This window comes from Manis javanica, chromosome 6, assembly GCF_040802235.1.
Source record: "Manis javanica isolate MJ-LG chromosome 6, MJ_LKY, whole genome shotgun sequence".
NCBI lineage: Eukaryota > Metazoa > Chordata > Mammalia > Pholidota > Manidae > Manis > Manis javanica.
The window spans coordinates 81,370,805-81,391,507 of NC_133161.1; the positions used below are offsets into that span (position 1 = coordinate 81,370,805).

Genomic DNA, 20,703 nt, shown 5'->3' on the forward strand with positions numbered 1-20,703 from the left:
AAAGGGGAGGCCAAAAAACCAGGTTTGGACCCAAGAGGAATCAAGGCTTTTTAGAGTCACAGTAGCTGGAACAGTCTGACAGCCTCTGTCAGGCAATGGCACTTCAATAAGTCCCACTTTCCTGCTGTCCCTGTGTCTGTTACTATAACAAGGTGACTTGTGTCTCAATACAGGGAGAGTTTGACAGTTTTTCCCAGGCACTATTCTAATAAATTAGTCCAGCGTTTCCATTGCCTTTGCACCTGCAAGTACTCCCTGTGGCCGTCATTTGTAATCAGGAACTGCTTTCCATCTCTTGCTCTCTTGTCCACCCCATCCTTCCCACTATGCCATTGGCTAGTACACCTTGACAAGTCAAGATAAATACGGTTAAGCAAAAATTGTTCTGAGAGGAGAGGGAATATAGAACTGAAATAAGAGTAACATTTAATAATCTGATAAAACTACATTTCATTGCATCCAGAGACTGAATTTCTCAGGAGAAAATGAAACACTTTAAATGGGACCCTTAGTCTTCTTTCCGGCACGCCCCACCGCCAGGCCAGAGAGGAGGAGGAAGGAGGAGGAGGAGGCAGTGAGCCTGTCACATTAGGGAAGAAAATTTATAAACAGCCACCCCCTCCAAAATAGCACAAAATATATCATATGTTTTAAGAACAGCTCCATATCCGTAAGATGCTCAGAATAAGGCCCGTGGGAGGGTGACTGACGAGCGCGGGTGACACCCGGGCCGCACAGCTGCTGAACCAGGCACGGAACTGGAGGCGCCCCTGTGAGGAGCTCCAGGGACCTCACCGGCTTCCCTAGTGGGGAAGTAGGTGCCTGAATTTACAATCCCACCAAAGCTACACAAGCTGAGGAGCGGTGAACCCCCAAAAGGAAATCTGTATTCTCTGCCAAGAGGGGAAATGGATGGCTAGGCAATCACTCCAAATGGACCAATGTCCAATGGCAGCGGCGTTTCATCCAGCATTGAGTGGGTGCTCCTTACCTACCATGCGCTGTTGCAGGTGCTCTCCCCCTGCTCATCCTGTGAAGATGGTGCACTGTATTAGTAATTTTAATAAGTAAGCTGCCAAAGACATCCAAATGGTCAGTGATGGAACGATGGTTCAAACCCGATGTCAGGACTCATGTTCTTAATCCCTTTAGACACCTTCAGGAGCTGTTTTAAAATAAATGAAGCAACTGTGTTCATACAGCTGCTTCTCATAAAAATCAATGCAAAATCAGAGCTCCTTGAATACCTTGAGTATAATCAACTATTTTGAAAATGTATGTTATGTGTATTTTTTTTTAAACCCTCAAGTATCAGGCTCACACCAAAAATAAAGCTAAATAAATGAGGCTATAGCTAAAGGTTGTAACATTTTAGGAAAATAAGAAAGCTTTTTTTATGATAGATAGTTTGAAATTGGTTTCTCTGTATGTTTTACTAAATGTGTATTTCTTACCTAGTTACGGTAACTTAATGTATTTTAATTATTTGTATATTTTAAAAAACAAAAACAATAGGAAATCTGTTGCCGATAATTGTACAAAAATTCAGATACTGGACAAATTAAAAGGCAAAGTTCCTTGTCACTGATGCACAAATCCTCTGTCAGTTCCATTCCCTAGATAAACACAGTTTGAGGTGTGAGTTTTAAAAACACTTATTCACAAACAGCAGGCAGACTGATGGCTGTGGGATATTCAGTCAGAATTAGGGATAAATAATAAAGAAAACTATTGATTGAACTTTCATATCACCGATTCTTAAATGTCTTTTATATTTTCTCCAAGACAATGATATAATCAAATTATTTAAAGGTGGCAAGGATAAGAAATAGATGAAATATATTGTTCAGCTATAACCCAATTTCTGTCACTGCACTATTTTGTAAAAAAAAGGAGTGATTATTTTTAACTTTGTTGAGGTTAAGATCCATGGGATAATTTGGTAATAACTGAATTTTATTTCTGTCCTCCTCTCAGGAAAAATTATATATATATATATATACACACATACACACACATACTTGCACATACATATGCACCTCCCATAAGTTTATAAATGATTTAGGAGATTCATTGAACAATAAAGTGTCAAGTGACAATAGTTCTATGGTGAGACCTCTCATTTTAATTTAGTATTTTTTAATTCAAGAATTTACTTATAAATATGTGTACTGAGAGGTTAAAACAGAAAATATGGCCTTCACATGCAATTATGCCTAACATATTATATATATAACATAACATTTATAAGATGTATGTTATATATATATTATATGTGATATATAAAATTGTGTATTGTTTTTTTTTCTTACATACTGAATAAATTCTTACATGGTGAACAGTACAAGGGCATTCATCACAGAAAGTTTCGGTTTTGATCACGCATTATGAACTATAAACAATCAGGTCAAATATGAATATTCGTTTGATTTTTATACTTGATTTATATGTGGATCCCACATTTCTCCCTTTATTATTATTATTATTTTTATTTTTAATAAAATGCTGAAGTGGTAGGTAGATGCAAGATAAAGGGAGAAAACATAGTTTAGTGCTGTAAGAGGGCAAATGTAGGTGATCAGGTCTGTGCCTATGGACTAAGTATTAATCCGAGCTAGACAAGGGCAGCAAAACATCCACGGATGCAGAAGATTTCTCTCAAAACGGGGGGTGAGGTTCTGAGCCTCACCTCTGTTGATCCCCAATTTCTCACCTGGTGGCCCCCCTGCGACTGTGCCTGTCTTAGGTTGTTCCTCCCTTGAGGAATCTTACCCGTCTCTGGCTAACCAGTCATCTTCCGGGGCCATACAGGGAAATGTAAAGTTGGTAAGTGAGAGAGAAGGCATATTGTTTGAAAAGGTTAGCTTTTTACTTCTTTGCAGATTTATGCCCTGTGGCTTCTATGCCCAGCACTTGTCTCGAAGTATCTTAACCACCTGGAGGAATTATGATACTCAGTAAATTCGATATGAGGCACGAATTCTATTTAAGGGTTGTAATTAGGAAGGAAGAAGAAAAGCTATAGAGGTAGCATATGGAAGAAAACATGGGAGGATTGATTATTTCTTTGCCATATCTTGTTGTAGAGTACCTTAAGCATGTATAGGTTTTAAACTACTAACTAACTTGCACTCACATATTAACATAATAGGAATACGGTGACATAAACAAAGCAAATCTATAATTACCATCCATCTCCAGTGAAGCCAAGAAAACCAGTTAGGTCTATGATATGATGGATATTGTCCAACTGTACTTAAACAGTCTGAGAGAAATCAGACAAATTAAAGCAACCCATTTCTGGGATCTGTTCACATCCTATATGTTCTTTTAACCGTAGATAGTCTATAGTCATAAGATTTTGGAGTGCTACAACTTGCACCCCTCCCAACTCCTGGTTGAGTTCCAACATTACAGATTCGGTCAAATTCGTTGTCTCACTGTATGCACATGCCAGCCTAGACATCTCCCTTCTCATTCCAATGGCAAGTCCAGGAAACGGTGGGGTGGATGCAGCCACAAACGCAGCATCGCCCGGATCCCTGTGGAGGCTTTTTGATGATCATCCCCCGGCACGAGTCCTCCAGAGAGTGCTGATGCCGGAACCTCCTCCTATTATCATATCTTAGTTCATTTTCTGGGTAGCCAAGCTAGGCCTTGATCTTCTGCATAGAAATAAACAGACCCTTTGCCCACACTTTGATATGCCCTCTATACCACTGTGTAGAACTCATTGGAGGTCAACACACAGGAACTGCTTTTTTTTTTTTTATTAAGAGAAAGGAATATTATCAGAAAAGAGTACCTCCATAGCTGATCATCTGACACCCTTTAAGTGATCAACATTAAGGATATTTAAAGCATGTGTTGATCTTTGATTTACCAATAGTTTTATCCTATCAAGGAGTAATCCCCCTTTTCTTTCTTTCTTTCTTTTTTTTTTTTTAATCTTTAATCTACACTTACATGAAGAATACTATGTTTACTATGCTCTCCCCTATATCAGGTCCCCCCTAAAAACCACATTACAGTTACTGTCCATCAGCATAGCAAAATGTTGTAGAATCACTACTTGTCCTCTCTGTGTTGTACAGCCCACTCTCCCCTTTCTCCTTCCCCCCCATGCATGCTAATCTTAATACCCCTCTTCTCCACCCCCCCTTATCCCTCCCTGCCCACCCATCCTCCCCAGTTCCTTTCCCTTTGGTACCTGTTAGTTCATTTTTGGGTTCTGTAATTCCGCTGCTGTTTTGTTCCTTCAGTTTTTCCTTTGTTCCTATACTCCTCAGATGAGTGAAATCATTTGGTATTTCTCTTTCTCCACTTGGCTTATTTCACTGAGCATAATACTCTCCAGCTCCATCCATGTTGCTGCAAATGGTTGGATTTTTCCACTTCTTATGGCTGAGTAGTATTCCATTGTTTATATGTACCACATCCTCTTTATCCATTCATCTACCGATGGACATTTAGATTGCTTCCAATTCTTGGCTATTGTAAATAGTGCTACGATAAACATAGGGATGCATCTGTCTTTCTCAAACTTGATTGCTGTGTTCTTAGGGTAAATTCCTAGGAGTGGAATTCCTGGGTCAAATGGTAAGTCTGTTTTGAGAATTTTGATGAACCTCCATACTGCTTTTCACAATGGTTGAACTAATTTACATTCCCACCAGCAGTGTAGGAGGGTTCCCCTTTCTCCACAGCCTCACCAACATTTGTTGTTGTTTGTCTTTTGGATGGCAGCTATCCTTACTGGTGTGAGGTGATACCTCATTGTAGTTTTAATTTGCATTTCTCTGATAATTAGCGATGTGGAGAATCTTTTCATGTGTCTGTTGGCCATCTGTATTTCTTTTTTAGAGAGGTGTCTGTTCAGTTCCTCTGCCCATTTTTTAATTGGGTTATTTGTTTTTTGTTTGTTGAGGTGTGTGAGCTCTTTATATATTCTGGACGTCAAGCCTTTATCGAATCTGTCATATATTCTCCCATACTGTAGGGTTCCTTTTTGTTCTATTGGTGGTGTCTTTCACTGTACAGAAGCTTTTCAGCTTAATGTAGTACCACTGGCTCATTTTTGCTGTTGTTTTCCTTGCCTGGGGAGATATGTTCAAGAAGAGGTCTCTCATGTTTATGTCTAAGAGGTTTTTGCCTATGTTTTTTTCCAAGAGTTTAATGGTTTCATGACTCGCATTCAGGTCTTTGATCCATTTTGAGTTTACCTTTGTATATAGGGTGAGACAAAGGTCCAGTTTCATTCTCCTACATGTAGCTGTCCAGTTTTGCCAGCACCATCTGTTGAAGAGACTGTCATTTTGCCATTGTATGTCCACGGCTCCTTTATCAAATATTAATTGACCATATATGTTTGGGTTAATTTCTGGAGTCTCTAATCTGTTCCACTGGTCTGTGGCTCTGTTCTTGTGCCAGTACCAGATTGTCTTCGTTACTATGGCTTTGTAGTAGAGCTTGAAGTTGGGGAGTTAGATTCCCCCTACTTTATTCTTCTTTTTCAGGATTGCTTTGGCTATTCGGGGTCTTTGGTGTTTCCATATGAATTTTTGAATTATTTGTTCCAATTCATTGAAGAATGTTGCTGGTAATTTGAGAGGGATTGCATCAAATCTGTATATTGCTTTGGGCAGGATGGACATTTTGATGATATTAATTCTTCCTAGCCATGAGCATGGGATGAGTTTCCATTTGTTAGTGTCCCCTTTAATTTCTCTTAAGAGTGACTTGTAGTTTTCAGAGTATAAGTCTTTCACTCTTTGGTTAGGTTTATTCCTAGGTGTTTTATTCTTTTTGATGCAATGGTGAATGGAATTGTTTTCCTGATTTCTCTTTCTGTTGGTTCATTGTTAGAGTATAGGAAAGCTACAGATTTCTGTGTGTTAATTTTGTATCCTGCAACTTTGCTGTATTCCGATATCAGTTCTAGTAGTTTTGGAGTGGAGTCTTTAGGGTTTTTTATGTACAGTATCATATCATCTGCAAATAGTGACAGTTTAACTTCTTCTTTGCCAATCTGGATTCCTTGTATTTCTTTGTTTTGTCTGATTGCCGTGGCTAGGACCTCCAGTACTATGTTATAACAGTGGGGAGAGTGGGCATCCCTGTCTGGTTCCCGATCTCAGAAGAAATGCTTTCAGCTTCTCGCTGTTCAGTATAATGCTGGCTGTGGGTTTATCATATATGGCCTTTATTATGTTGAGGTACTTGCCCTCTATTCCCATTTTGCTGAGAGTTTTTATCATGAATGGATGTTGAATTTTGTCAAATGCTTTTTCAGCATCTATGGAGATGATCATGTGGTTTTTGTCTTTGTTTTTGTTGATATGGTGTATGATGTTGATGGATTTTCGAATGTTGTACCATCCTTGCATCCCTGGGATGAATCCCACTTGGTCATGGTGTATGATCCGTTTGATATACTGTTGAATTCTGTTTGCTAATATTTTATTGAGTATTTTTGCATCTATATTCATCAGGGATATTGTTCTGTAATTTTCTTTTTTGGTGGGGTCTTTGCCTGGTTTTGGTATTAGGGTGATGTTGGCTTCATAGAATGAGTATGGGAGTATTCCCTCTTCTTCTATTTTGTGGAACACTTTGAGGAGAATGGGTATTATGTCTTCTCTGTGTGTCTGATAAAATTCCGAGGTAAATCCGTCTGGCCCCGAGGTTTTGTTCTTGGGTAGTTTTTTGATTACCGTTTCAATTTCTTTGCTCGTAATTGGTTTGTTTAACTTTTGTGTTTCTTCCTTGGTCAGTCTTGGGAGGTTGTATTTTTCTAGGAAGTTGTCCATTTCTTCTAGGTTTTCCAGCTTGTTGACATATAGGTTTTCATAGTAGTCTTTAATAATTCTTTGTATTTCTCTGGAGTCTGTTGTGATTTTTCCATTCTCATTTCTGATTATGTTGATTTGTGTTGATTCTCTTTTTCTCTTAATAAGTTTGGCTAGAGGCTTATCTATTTTGTTTATTTTCTCAAAGAACCAGCTCTTGGTTTCGTTGATTTTTGCTATTCTTTATTCTTCTCAATTTTGTTTATTTCTTCTCTGATCTTTATTATGTCCCTCCTTCTGCTGACTTTAGGCCTCATTTGTTCTTCTTTTTCCAGTTTCGATAATTGTGATGTTAGACTATTCATTTGGGATTGTTCTTCCTTCTTCAAGTGTGCCTGGATCGCTATATACTTTCCTCTTAAGACTGCTTTCGCTGCATCCCACAGAAGTTGGGGCTTTGTGTTGTTGTTGTTGTCATTTGTTTCTATATATTCCTTGATCTCTATTTTGATTTGTTCATTGATCCATTGATTATTTAGTAGCATGTTGTTTAGCCTCCATGTGTTTGTGAGCCTTTTTGTTTTCTTTGTAGAATTTATTTATAGTTTTATACCTTTGTGGTCTGAAAAATTGGTTGGTAGAATTTCAGTATTTTGGAATTTACTGAGGGTCTTTTTGTGAGCTAGTATGTGATCTATTCTGGAGAATGTTCCATGTGTACTTGAGAAGAATGTATATCCTGTTGCCTTTGGATGTAGAGTTCTGTAGATGTCTATTAGGTCCATCTGTTCTAGTGTGTTGTTCAGTGCCTGTGTGTCCTTACTTATTTTCTGCCTGGTGGATCTATCCTTTGGGGTGAGTGGTGTGTTGAAGTCTCCTAAAATGAATGCATTGCAGTCTATTTCTCTCTTTAGTTCTGTTAGTATTTGTTTCACATATGCTGGTGCTCCTGTATTGGGTGAATATATATTTAGAATGGTTATATCCTCTTGTTGGACTGAGCCCTTTATCATTATGTAGTGTCCTTCTTTATCTCTTGTTACTTTCTTTGTTTTGAAGTCTATTTTGTCTGATATTAGTACTGCAACCCCTGCTTTCTTCTCACTGTTGTTTGCCTGAAATATGTTTTTCCATCCCTTGACTTTTAGTCTGTGCTTGTCTTTGGGTTTAAGGTGAGTTTCTTGTAAGCAGCGTATAGATGGGTCTTGCTTTTTTATCCATTCTATTACTCTGTGTCTTTTGATTGGTGCATTCAGTCCATTTACATTTAGGGTGACTATTGAGAGATATGTACTTATTGCCATTGCAGGCTTTAGGTTCATGGGTACCAAAGGTTCAAGGTTAGCTTCTTTAGTATCTTACTGCCTAACTTAGCTCGCTATTGAGCTGTTATATACACTGTCTGGAGATTCTTTTCTTCTCTCCCTTCTTATTCCTCCTCCTCCATTCTTCATATGTTGTGTGTTTTGTTCTGTGCTCTTTTTAGGAGTGCTCCCATACAGAGCAGTCCCTGTAGGATGCCCTGTAGAGGTGGTTTGTGGGAAGCAAATTCCCTCAGCTTTTGCTTGTCTGGGAATTGTTTAATCCCGCCATCATATTTAAATGATAGTCGTGCTGGATACAGTATCCTTGGTTCAAGGCCCTTCTGTTTCATTGCATTAAATATATCATGCCATTCTCTTCTGGCCTGTAGCGTTTCTGTCGAGAAGTCTGATGTTAGCCTGATGGGTTTTCCTTTATAGGTGACCTTTTTCTCTCTAGCTGCCTTTAAAACTCTTTCCTTGTCCTTGATCCTTGCCATTTTAATTATTATGTGTCTTGGTGTTGTCCTCCTTGAATCCTTTCTGTTGGGGGTTCTGTATAATTCCGTAGTCTGTTCGATTATTTCCTCCTCCAGTTTGGGGAATTTTTCAGCAATTATTTCTTCAAAGAGACTTTCTATCCCTTTTCCTCTTTCTTCTTCTTCTGTTACCCCTATAATACGAATATTATTCCTTTTGGATTGGTCACATAGTTGTCTTAGTGTTGTTTCATTCCTGGAGATCCTTTTATCTCTCTCTATGTCAGCTTCTCTACATTCCTGTTCTCTGGCTTCTATTCCTTCAATGGCCTCTTGCATCTTATCCATTCTGCTTATAAATCCTTCCAGGGATTGTTTCACTTCTGTGATCTCCTTCCTGACATCTTTGATCTCCCTCCGGACTTCATCCCATTGCTCTTGCATTTTTCTCTGCATCTCATCCCATAGCTCTTGCATTTTTCTCTGCATCTCTGTCAGCATGTTCATGATTTTTATTTTGAATTCTTTTTCAGGAGGACTGTTTAGGTCTGTCTCCTTCTCAGGTGTTGTCTCTGTGATCTTTGTCTGCCTGTAGTTTTGCCTTTTCATGGTGATAGAGATAGTTTTCAGAGCTGGTACAAGTGACTGCTGGAAGAGCTTCCCTTCTTCTTGGTTTGTGGCATTCCTCTCCTTGGAGAACAGCGACCTCTAGTGGCTTATGCTTGTCAGCTGTGCGCAGACAGGGCTTCTGCTACCTGCCCGTTTGCTATGGATTTTATCTCCGCTGTTGCTGTGGGCATGGCCTGGCTGGGGCTGCTCCTCCAAAATGGTGGAGCCCCATTGGAGTGGGAGCGGCCAGGAGGCTATTTATCTCAGTAATGGGCCTCTGTGCTCCCTGTTGCCCAGGGGGTTAGCGTGCCCAGAGATCCCCAGATTCCCTGCCTCTCTTCTAAGTGTCCTGTCCTGCCCCTTTAAGGCTTCCAAAAAGCACTCGCCAAAAAAAAACCGCTCCTGTTTCTTTCCACCCGCCGGGAGCTGGGGGGAGGGGCGCTCAGGTCCCGCCGGGCCAGGGCTTGTATCTTACCCCCTTCGCAAGGCGCTGGGTTCTTGCATGTGTGGATGTGGTCTGGACGTTGTCCTGTGTCCTCTGGTTTCTATTTTAGGAAGAGTTTTCTTTGTTATATTTTCATAGATCTATGTGTTTTTGGGAGGAGATTTCCACTGCTCTACTCACGCTGCCATCTTGGCTCCGCCCCTCTGTGTATTGTTTTAACACGAAAGTGTTTTTTCTGTCACAAAGGTTGAGGTGTTACAGTGAATTTGTATTACTTTGAGTACTTTTGATAAAGGAATCACTAGTTACTGGAAAGATTACACTTTTTGGGTATTTTTCAAATTTTAGAATACCAATACTTTGAATATGAAACAATGATAATAAAACAGATTAAAGTGAGACTTGGTTTCACTGTTTTTTCTCAATACCCCAGGCTTCTCTATGTATCTCCAACTCTCCTCAGTCAGCTATCTCCAACTCTTTCTATCATTTAAAAATATTCAGGATAAGGTATCCACATAAATGTGTGTGGGGACACAGGTGTTAGCATTTTCTCATGTCCACAATAAAGTATATTATCTTGAATTTTCCCAGGTATTTTCTGTACCTGAGCCACTTTATAAAGTGGATTCCCTTTAGCTACTCAAAACAGCATTTCTCCTACTAAATCAATCACATTTTATATTGTTTGACTCTTGAAATGTATCATTTGTTAGATGTTTTATGATAAAATAATGAGTAGAGCATCATTAAAATTTTATTTTTCTGGGAAAATATTTTTTACAGATGCATTCTGCTACATGTGAGGAGGATCAAGAGGGGTCTGTTCTCATTTGTGCCTTAGAGTGAGTGACTGGTTAAGTATTAGATCTGATTTTAAATGTGTCCCATGAAGAGGTTGAATGTCCCAAGAACAAGCTTTAAGTCTCCACAGGCTAAGGAGGGCTCCTTGCCTGTGCATTTTAAGGCAGAGCCCTGCCTGTATGCGCAGGTATACCATGAGCTTTCTTAAGAGGCTCACCTTTTGCCTGTTCAAAACAGAAAAGAGCAACATCAAAAATAGGAGGACAAGGTAAACAATGAAAAGAACAAAATTGACCCAGGAAGAAAGTGTGAACTTGGCACCAGGAACAGCCACATAATTTGTAGAGCCCAGTGAAGAAAATTATGGGTCCTCTTGTTAAAAAATTATTAAAGATTTCAAAATGGCCGCAGTCAAGCATTAAACCAGGACACAGACTTATGAGCACAGGGCACTCTGGGACTGCACAGATCATACACCTGGGAAGCAGGTCTTCCCTGCTTAGAACTCAGAACAATTTTGAATAAATATCTATGGTTTATCCCTTAGAGAGATTCAAAATGATAATCCTTTCCACAAAACAAGAATAAAACAAAATAAAGAAAAGAAGAAATGGAAAACAAGAAACAACTTGTGAAATTTAAATACATTTAAAGATGCACCAAAGCTCTCTTGTAGTCCTCAAATTTGGCCCAAATCTGCTGATTGGCTTTGTTTTCAACCTTGGCCTTTGAAAAGCCAAAAAGGTAAATGCCTGCTTCCAAGTATTTTTGGTATTTCTGAGCTTATGTATGAGAAGTGATTGGGTCCCCATGAACTCTAATTGTCATATCAATACCAATAAAGAAACAGGCCATGCCATTCAGATTTGTCATATTTGAATATTTACTTCCCTTGGAGGCATTCTTGAGTGTCTCATATGTTGAAATTCTATTAGTAATTAAAATAGAAATACTTATTATTTCAAGTGTAATATTCTACAATACAAATGATGACTCTATAAATTAGTATTTTTATGAAAAAGCTCTGTAAATTAGTATTTTTATTATTTTCAAGGATTTAATGTGAGAAGTGAATCAGCTATCAATTGAATGTATTTTTTACAATATTATTGACTATATTCCCTATGCTGTACTTTCATCCCCGTGACTAATTTATCTGATAATTGGAAATTTATACCTCCTTACCCCCTTCACATTGGCCCATCTCCCCATTCCCCTACTCTATGGCAACCATAAGTCTGTCCTCTGTGTTTAGTCTATTTCTGTTTTATTTGTTTTGTTTTTTAGTTTCCACATAAAAGTGAAATCACATCGTATTTGTCTTTCTCTGTCTGATTTATTTGAATAGCTACCATAAATTTATAACCTGAATCTATGGAAATGAGGGTTAGTATAGAATGTTAATGTTGTAAATATTTAAAGCACATTTATATATTTATATATTGGAGGCTCACAGCAATCCTTTGAGGTGAGCACACATCATTCTGTACAGTAGTTATTTGAGAACATTAAGACTCAGAGAATTTAGATTTGACCATTGTTACCCAGTGTGGAGAAAATGGATTATTTCTAACCAGGATTACCGCCTGGCTCTAACAGTGCCCATTGTATATACATATAAGAGCCTGTTTGCACATCTGTGGGATGTTTACTAGGGACAGAGTGGCTGATTAGTCATGGGATTGCTGGCCCAGGGAAGGGGTGGAGAGGAAACACCATTCTCTCCTCTCCTCTGTTGCTGGTGTGTAATAGGTCAGACGTCTGCCAGTTATCATAGACCCACCCACAGAGTTCCTCCTAGCGCGAGGGGTGAGGAAGGAGGGCATGGCAGGGAGAGTGGGAACAGAGCCATGGAGCCCCAGTGTCTGGAGAATCAAGCCCGGGAGTGGGGGCAGGGAGCTTGGCATGCAGCTGGGAGAGCAGGGAGCAAGGAGAGACGGGGACTTGCTGCTGTGAGAGTGAATGTGATAGCCCCTTAAATGCCCAGCTCCTTGTCCTTGCTTTCATTAGGTCTCACTGAATTCAGAGGGAACTTGCACTGGGGGGGAACCCCTCCTCCCTGGGCAACACCGAGGTAAATGGAGATGAAACGAACTGAATGAAATTTTGTTGCTCAAAATCACTCTTATTTACTTCATACCATACTGTCTTTTGGGGAGAACTGTGGATAACTCAGCTCCAAATGTTATCTTTATAAATAAATGAGAGAGGGTAATTTTTCTTTGAATAACCAAAAAGGGAGAAATATTTTTTAATTGAAGTACAGTTGATATACAACATTATATTGGTTTCAATTTAGTGATTTGACAGTTACTACATTATTAAATGCTCACCCCAGTACGTGCAGTTACTGTCTGTCAACATACAATGATATTATAATATTACTGACTATATTCCCTATGCTGTACTTTCATACCTGTGACTAATTTATATTGTAATTGGAATTTTGTGCCTCTTTATCACATTCACCCATTTTACCTACTCTCCCACCTCCCTCCCCCATGGTATGAATAGATAAAGAAGATGTGGTACATATACACAATGGAATATTACTCACTCATGAAAAGAGAACAAAATCTTGCCATGTGCAATAACATGGATAGACCAAGAAGATATTGTGCTAAGTGGAATAACAGGCAGAGGAAGACAAATATTCTATGATTTCACTTGTATGTGGAATCTAAAATTACAAAACAAATGAATAAAACAAAAATAGACTCATAGATACAGAGAAGGGAGAAATATTCTTAAGGAAAGTGTAACACTTGTTCAAAATGAACCATTAGACCAAACATTTCACTACCAAAAGAATCCTGAAAAGATTGCTTCAAACTTGGTTTCATGGTGCAATAGGATGGTTGGGACAGGGTATGTATGCCAATCTGGAAGCTGGAAGAATGCCAGGGTACTACATCCACTTCAATCAGAGAAGATAGAATTTTGTCTTAAATAACAGGCGTATGAGTATCCTATCTTTTGAAGGAAAAATTTCATGGATAAACAAACAAAAGATAAAAAATAAAATAAAATAAAATGATGGAAAACCAGGGACACACTGACCTAGATTATTGCTGAAAAAAAACAAGATCCAATATTTTATCTATTATTGCACAGTGAGCAAGTGAATAACCGACATTTACCCCATGTTTAATGATCCCCTCCATATAGATCTTTATGTGACAGCACGTTGCCTATGATTTTAAACTCTCTTTTACTCATCTTATTACTTGAAGAATATTATTTCTTGCACATGATCCTGATTGTACTTTATTAGCTACCAGTATTATTTCTTAAAAAGAAAGCCATGACCATGGGCTTAGGTATAATGGCATTTAAAAAAATTTATTTCCAAATATCCTAAGCTTTTCCTGACATCATTATTTCCACAATGATTATTATTATGAATTCTCAACAACTGCACTTTCTTTTATACATGATTCCATGATTCCAAATCCCCTGGGAAAAAAGTCCAATTTTATATAGTCAAACTTGTGTAAGGCCAGCTTTATTTACAAGTGTATAAATCATGCATTTGCACCTGCACAAAGAAATGCTGCATTTTACAAATGATTTGTTCTTGCCAAGATGATGTTTAATAGAGCCAAACCTAGCAAAATTGTGGCATTTTCTATTCCTTTCCTCTGCCTGAAGTTTCTCCTATGCTTTGCTATGTTCTAAGTTCTCCTGTCACATTAATAACACTAGCTATCATTTATTAAACTTCTCTGGCACACCAGGCATTTTACATGTGTTATTTGTGAAACTCAACACAACCCTGCAAGATATTTATTAGTTTCCATATTTTTCAGATGAGGAAAGTGTGGTTTAAGAAATTGAACCAGCAAGTCACACCGATAATCTCTATGTTTTCATAGCTACTTTATCACTTCATTTTCTAGAAGATCTCTGCAGACCTTGAAGGGAAACTTGAGATAAAATTTATATATTCCTTTTAAGGTGACTTTGTCTCAAAAATAAAAGCAGCCTAGACCAATTTTGGAAATTAAGTTGATCACATATAGAGAAGTTGCTAATATTGTCTTTGCTTGTATTAGATATCTTTCCTGATTGTTGATACTGTTCAAGATCAAATCTCTAGGAGTAAAATTTTGTCAACAGTGTGTCAAAATCTCATGATCAGAAAGTAACATTTTCTAATTTCTTACTTTGTGAAAATTAGTAAACATTTTACTTTGTGACAGTATCAATTGCAGATACTGCCGAGTTTATTTGTGGAGATTGTTAATTGTATTATTAGTGATACTGTTTTGAGTCCTCCAAATGCTTATTTCCCTTCCTGTGTTGAAATCTGCACTTCATCCAAATTGTTCATATTTTTAATACCAAATTTGTTGTTCAATTTTGTTATTTTGGACATATAATAAAAGAATCAAGAATGATTTTAGTTCAGTAGTATTTACATTTTCAGGATTTAATGGTCTTATGAGTTACATGTCAGTATTTAATATTTATATGTGGAAATAAGTGAGTGGTCCAGTTTTCCACAGATGGCTAAGCCAAGAAAAAACAGAATTGGAAAGCATGCAGGAAAAATGGTCACTGGAGAGAGGGTGCTGCAGGACTACATGGAAAATGTAAACAGCTAACATGATTGATAAATTACTTATTCTCAGGATAACTATATATTGATCTCTTACTATTTTTATAGACAAATCTATTTTTATTATCATAAATTAAAATTACATGCCAGGTTCAATTTTCATTTTATTTTGTGTTTTTAGCCTTGTGTGTTGTTCTATAACAGCTCTTTAAGTAACAGAAGTATAAAAGAAAGCATCACAGGGATTTCTACTGATCCTGTCACTCACAGATGGACAGCACTGTAATTCGTAACATACTGGAATAACATCTTCCTTCCGCTTCTAGTATTGCACCTGGTTTCAAACAGTCAACATGAAACTAAAGTAATTCTTTATAGGTAAGTCTTAAATGTTTCATGATCAGATTCTTTTATTTTTAAAATACTCAAATAAACAGATTTCTCCTTTCAATTAGAAAAGGCATTCTTATTGCCCCCTCCACTTAAAAATTGCTCAAAATGGAGCCTTTTATGTTTGAGAATTTATGTAAATTTGTCACTAACTTTTATAGGCTTCCATCTAAACCTTCTTGTTAAGTATGCCCATATTTTATCAATTACAGAGATACATGCAGAATATTTTATGAGAGACACTATGGTATTGTAAAAGTGTTCTGGACTTTGAATCAGAAAACCAGGTTTCTAGTTCGTGTTTGCCAGTGTACTGGCTGTGCACACTGCAGCCAGCCACTTCAGTGATTTGGAGTTTTAATTTCCTAATCTATGAAGTGCAGTGGTTAAATTACATCATTTCTAACCCTTCATGCTCTAATACTCTAATGACTCTATTCTTCCCCCACCCCCTAGGAAACTGCAATAATGATGAAGAATGATGGAGGAAGACCTATGTAGTTTTATGTATTTATTTTAAACCTGTTTTTATAAAACAGATATCATGGTCTTCAGAAGAAATCTCTCTCTCTCATATTTTTCTATAAACTTTAAGCATTAAATAAATGCACTGTGTGTGTGTTCTTTGGTAGACTGGTAACTATTAACTTAATGCGACATTTCCTTCTTATTTTTCTTTCCAGAGAAATCAAATTTAAAATTAAACATTAGAACCCTTACTATTTCATTCTTTGTAATGGCATAAAATGGTTTACAATTGAGATTAGTGTTCATTTGAGAGAGAAATTTGCAGGTCAACCTTCTTGATATTAGTTAATTGCAACCTTCTGTGAGTCTATAGTAACCTTATTTTCAGGGTTAGAGCCAGTTTTTTGCATTAGTTCTTCCAAAGGGACCACATGTCAAGTATCCTTGGAACAGGGTACAATTTAAATTACTGGTGGTCTACTAGATATTTTCAGTCTAGGAGAACAAACACCAGATGTATGATAGACAGACTTTAAAGGGCATTATAAAGAGAAGGGGGAGGGGATGGCCTATTTCTTTAATTGTGAGATCCACCGATTGTTGCTCCGAGTGATAATCTCATTCTGGAAGAATTCAATTCATATTTATCACCTTGTTCTTTGAAATGATTCCATAAAGAAGACTCTGTGCATAAAGCAACCTCACGTAAGTAAGACATAATTCACTCTTGATCTCTAGGAGGTGACTTGGACTTTGCATGCCTAATTTAAAGAGAGGAATTGATGAAGCACAGTGTCAAATCTTATTTCAGGTTACTTGATAATGTCCCGTGGGTTTATTTGAAAATCAAAATGCTTACTAATTCAACAAACAGTTTAGAACAATTATCTGCAAAATGAATCCATTGATTAAAGATGAAATAACTTTTAAAGCCCAAATAGTTTTTCTTCTCTGTCAGGCAACATTTTCCTGGGGACTTTGCTGATATTTTTTAGCTTTTCTTTTTAATTGCTTCTCCATTTTCCTTCCCTGGTATCCAGTCATACACAGCTTTTAAGGTGACACTGACACTCAGCATAGCTATTAAACATGATTTTGCTAACTGCTCAGTGACGCCTGGTGTGAATTGATGGCCACCATTCCCAGCTGTGCAAAGCCTTTGATCTTTATTTACATTTTGATTTCAGATGTTTTGGTGCTGGTGGAGATTTTCTAACCAACACTGGGTAAATGGATTTAAAATTCTGTGCAAAATGTCTTTTTAGCCACTGTGTAATTAATGGAAGTCTGTTATTAACCTTTTCAATATAGGGCTATAACCCAATGAAGTAAGTAACTATCACTTACTTTTTTCCACCATAAATAAAGATACACATATTTTAAGGCAAACGTATCTCCTATTGAGCCTTGCCTATTTTTTAACCTACATCCACATTTCCATTGGGAGCAACTTAAATAAAAGATCTTAATGTTTGTGCCATCTCATGAATGTCACTGGACACTATGCATTACACAACTCATCTAAAAATTTTTGCACTTTTATGTAATGAAGAAATAAAATTTTTTAAGGTGTTACTTCAGAAGATCAAGACCATCAGGGAATTTTATTAAAAGTATCTATCTGTCAATATGTATATTTTAAACTTCTTTTAAACCAGAACTAGGGGTTGCAGTAAGAATCTTACATGCATGATTAAATATGCTACCATTTAAATCTAGAAATTTTAAATGTTTTCATGCATTTTAATTTAGCAAAATATATATATACTTACAATCAATATTTATAGAGCAATTTGTACATCTACCTCTTATGTGGGATCAAAGAATTATATGAAGCCCAAAAATATTTAGAAGCAAATGATATCATTCTCTTGGACATAAATACATTTTAGAGCACAGAATCTACAAAATGTTTAACCTGTTTCTTAATTTAAAATATTTTGTTTTGAAAGATAAGCTATTTAATCCAGAATTATCTACAATAAATCTAGATATAGCCAACTCTGTTATAAACTATTGACTACCTAATGGAATGATTCAATCTGATGTAATCATAAGCCAGTAAAGATTCTGTAGATGTAAGTATTCCTTTTTGTCCTTTGAAAGATTATTATATGACATCTTCGTTAACATTTTAAGTTAATGAGTATTGTTCACTGACCATGGAATTAGAACTTTCCCAAAAAAGAACGGGTTTCTTCAAATATAATTGACAAATCTTCCCTCCTGAGAATGACCTTTCAACAGTCACTCTTTGTAAAAGGGAACTTAGTGCCCTGCATTTTGTCGTTTTTTCTTTGTTTTACATATTATCTGTGAGATAAATGTAATTGTCCCCATTTGCAGACAAGAAAATAAAACTCTACTATTGTGTCCAAGCAGATTGTGGGTAGACCATACATGTTAGGGACATTATTAATGGGCTTCCTGGAATTGGGATGTGGGTTAAAGAACTTCTGAATTCTGAAAAAGTAACAGCAGAACTCTATAAATTCTATAAATCTGGACCTCAGAATTACTGGAAAATTTTTAAAAACATTCTTTTGTTATTCACAAAATATTTATTACATGTTTTTCAACATGCCTATATTGTTCGCCTAGTATGTGCATCAAGCTAAAAATACATGGCTAATAAAGTCCTTGCCCTCAAGGAGCTAGGAGCCTAGAGCAAGAAGCAGACAGTCTAGATCAAACCATGCGACAAACACTGTGACCAGCTCACTCGAATGAGGACAGGAGAACGATTTTCTGGTAAATTTCAGAAAAGATGATTCAGTGGAGGTGCCACTGAAGATGGTTCAGTGGGCTGTAACACAGAATGATAAAGAATGAGCAGGAGCCAGATAATCAGGGGGAAGTGTGTTGCAGGCAGAGGCACACTCGTGGACACTCACATGCAGAGTGAAGGGCATTTAGAAAGCTTCCCAGCAGTTCTGACGCTGTGGCGTTGCATTGAGTGGAGGAGTCTGTCATGAGATGTAATTGGGGGTTTTGATTAGAGCTGGGGTGGGCAGGGGCTTGTATCCCAGACTCTGGGAAATCCTCAGGCAAAGAAATAACCTGGTCATATTTCAAGATCATTCTGGTATAGGGTAAATCTGAAGATAGAAAATGGAGACAACAGAGAAACGTAGACTATTATTACAGTCATACAAGAAAGAAGTGGTGATAATGTAAACTAAGCAGTAATGAAAAGAGAAGTAATAAAAAAATTGAAAAAAAGGCATGAACAGGTAGATTTGGGGACTAATTGAATATAAGAAGGTAAAGAAGAGAAAAAGTTGAAATGACAGATTTCTCTTCTTTAAGAAATGTCCACTAACAGAGATAAGAACGCATTATCTTTTGGACATTAGGAGAGCTTGCAGATTGTCCGCTTGGATGGTGCTCAGTAGTTGCCAATCCAAATCTAGGTCTCAGAAGGAGGCAGGAATGTGTATTTTTGTCACTAGGACTATATGGAAAGCAAAAATTTAATTATTATGACAATAATTGTTATAACAATGCTAATAATAATAGGTAGCATCTATCTTAGATTAAGTTCCACAGAGGCCGACTCTGAGACTTGGATACAGGTATGAATGATTTATTGAGGAAGCACCCAGGGACAGTGGTAAAGGCCTGGAGAAGTAGGCCAGGGAAGGGGAGTAAGCCAAACAAAGGGGATGTCAGGCAAAAAGGGTCACTTCAGCCTGATGCTGCAGTGGGACTCGGAAGTTTAAGTTGTGTGTTTGGGTTGTTTCCCCAGGCAGAGGAACTGGGGTCCAGAGAGATAAAAATTCCCATGCCCTGGCAGTCATCTTGAAAGTCATACCTGCTGGGTATGGAAGGTGACATCACACAGTGGGTGGGTGGAGGGGAAGGGCACCCACTGTGGGGGGTGGGGTACAGAGACCCTATCCACTGCCATCTAAAGCCAGTGGCTATATTATGATTTGTTTCCAGATGATTAGACACTGTTCGATGTGGGAAGGTAGCATGAAGTGGTTGAAAACTCTGGAGTAGGGTGAAGAGATTTGACTTTTTCTCTTCTCTGTACAATGTAATGGCAAGTTTCTTCATCTCTTTATGCTACAACTTTCTATCTGCTAAAAGGACAAAATAACATTCCCCTTGCTGTCTGGGAAGTAATCTGGTGCTATGAAAAAATGGAAGCAAGACAAATTTCAAACCCGAGCTGTAGTCTTTTCAAAAGTTTCTTTTTTAGAGTGTTATGACTATTAAAAAAATAGTAAGTGTTACATCATATATAAACGCCACGGGCTATGAGCAAGACCTCTCCCTAAAATACTGTAGAACCAATGCAAGACTGATTTAAGGACTGAAAAAAGATTTGCTTTATTGGTAGTGACTAAAATGTATCTCCTGAACATAAAGTATTGTTCAAACTCAGAAGAAAGGAAACTTCTTTTCTGCCATTAAAGACCTTCACAAAAACAAATGCAGTGATCTATTCTTTTCATGATTTAAAGTTCTTCTGATGGTTAAATTCTTCTTTTTATCCATCCACAGAATGTTCCCACTTAAGAGCTGTATGATTTAAGAAATTAGTTTATCATCTCTGTCTCAGTTTAATCATCTGCAAAATGGAAAATAATACATATTTTATTGGGTTGTTGAAATTATTAAATGGGTAAAGTGCTTTGAGAAATTTCTGGCAAATAAAAAGAGCTCTGTAGTTGCTAGTTGATGTATATACATAGATCTGCATATAATTTATGCATATATGTACACGAATATGTTATATATGCATATACACACATAAATATAATAAAACATTAATTTTTTTTGCATACCAGAGGATTATAACTTTCCAGGGCCATAGAAGGAGTTCAACAAATATATGTTAAATGAATGG

General features: G+C 37.3%; 1 long non-coding RNA gene across 1 annotated transcript in view; it reads left to right on the forward strand.

The window, feature by feature from the left end:
* Positions 1–15,969, forward strand: part of LOC118972974 (uncharacterized) — a 34,093-nt gene extending 18,124 nt beyond the window's left edge. Inside the window, exons 3-4 of the long non-coding RNA XR_005062148.2 lie at positions 15,169–15,365; positions 15,834–15,969. This is a non-coding gene — a long non-coding RNA (uncharacterized lncRNA). The remainder of the gene's footprint in view (positions 1–15,168; positions 15,366–15,833) is intronic.
* Positions 15,970–20,703: the final 4,734 nt, after the last annotated feature.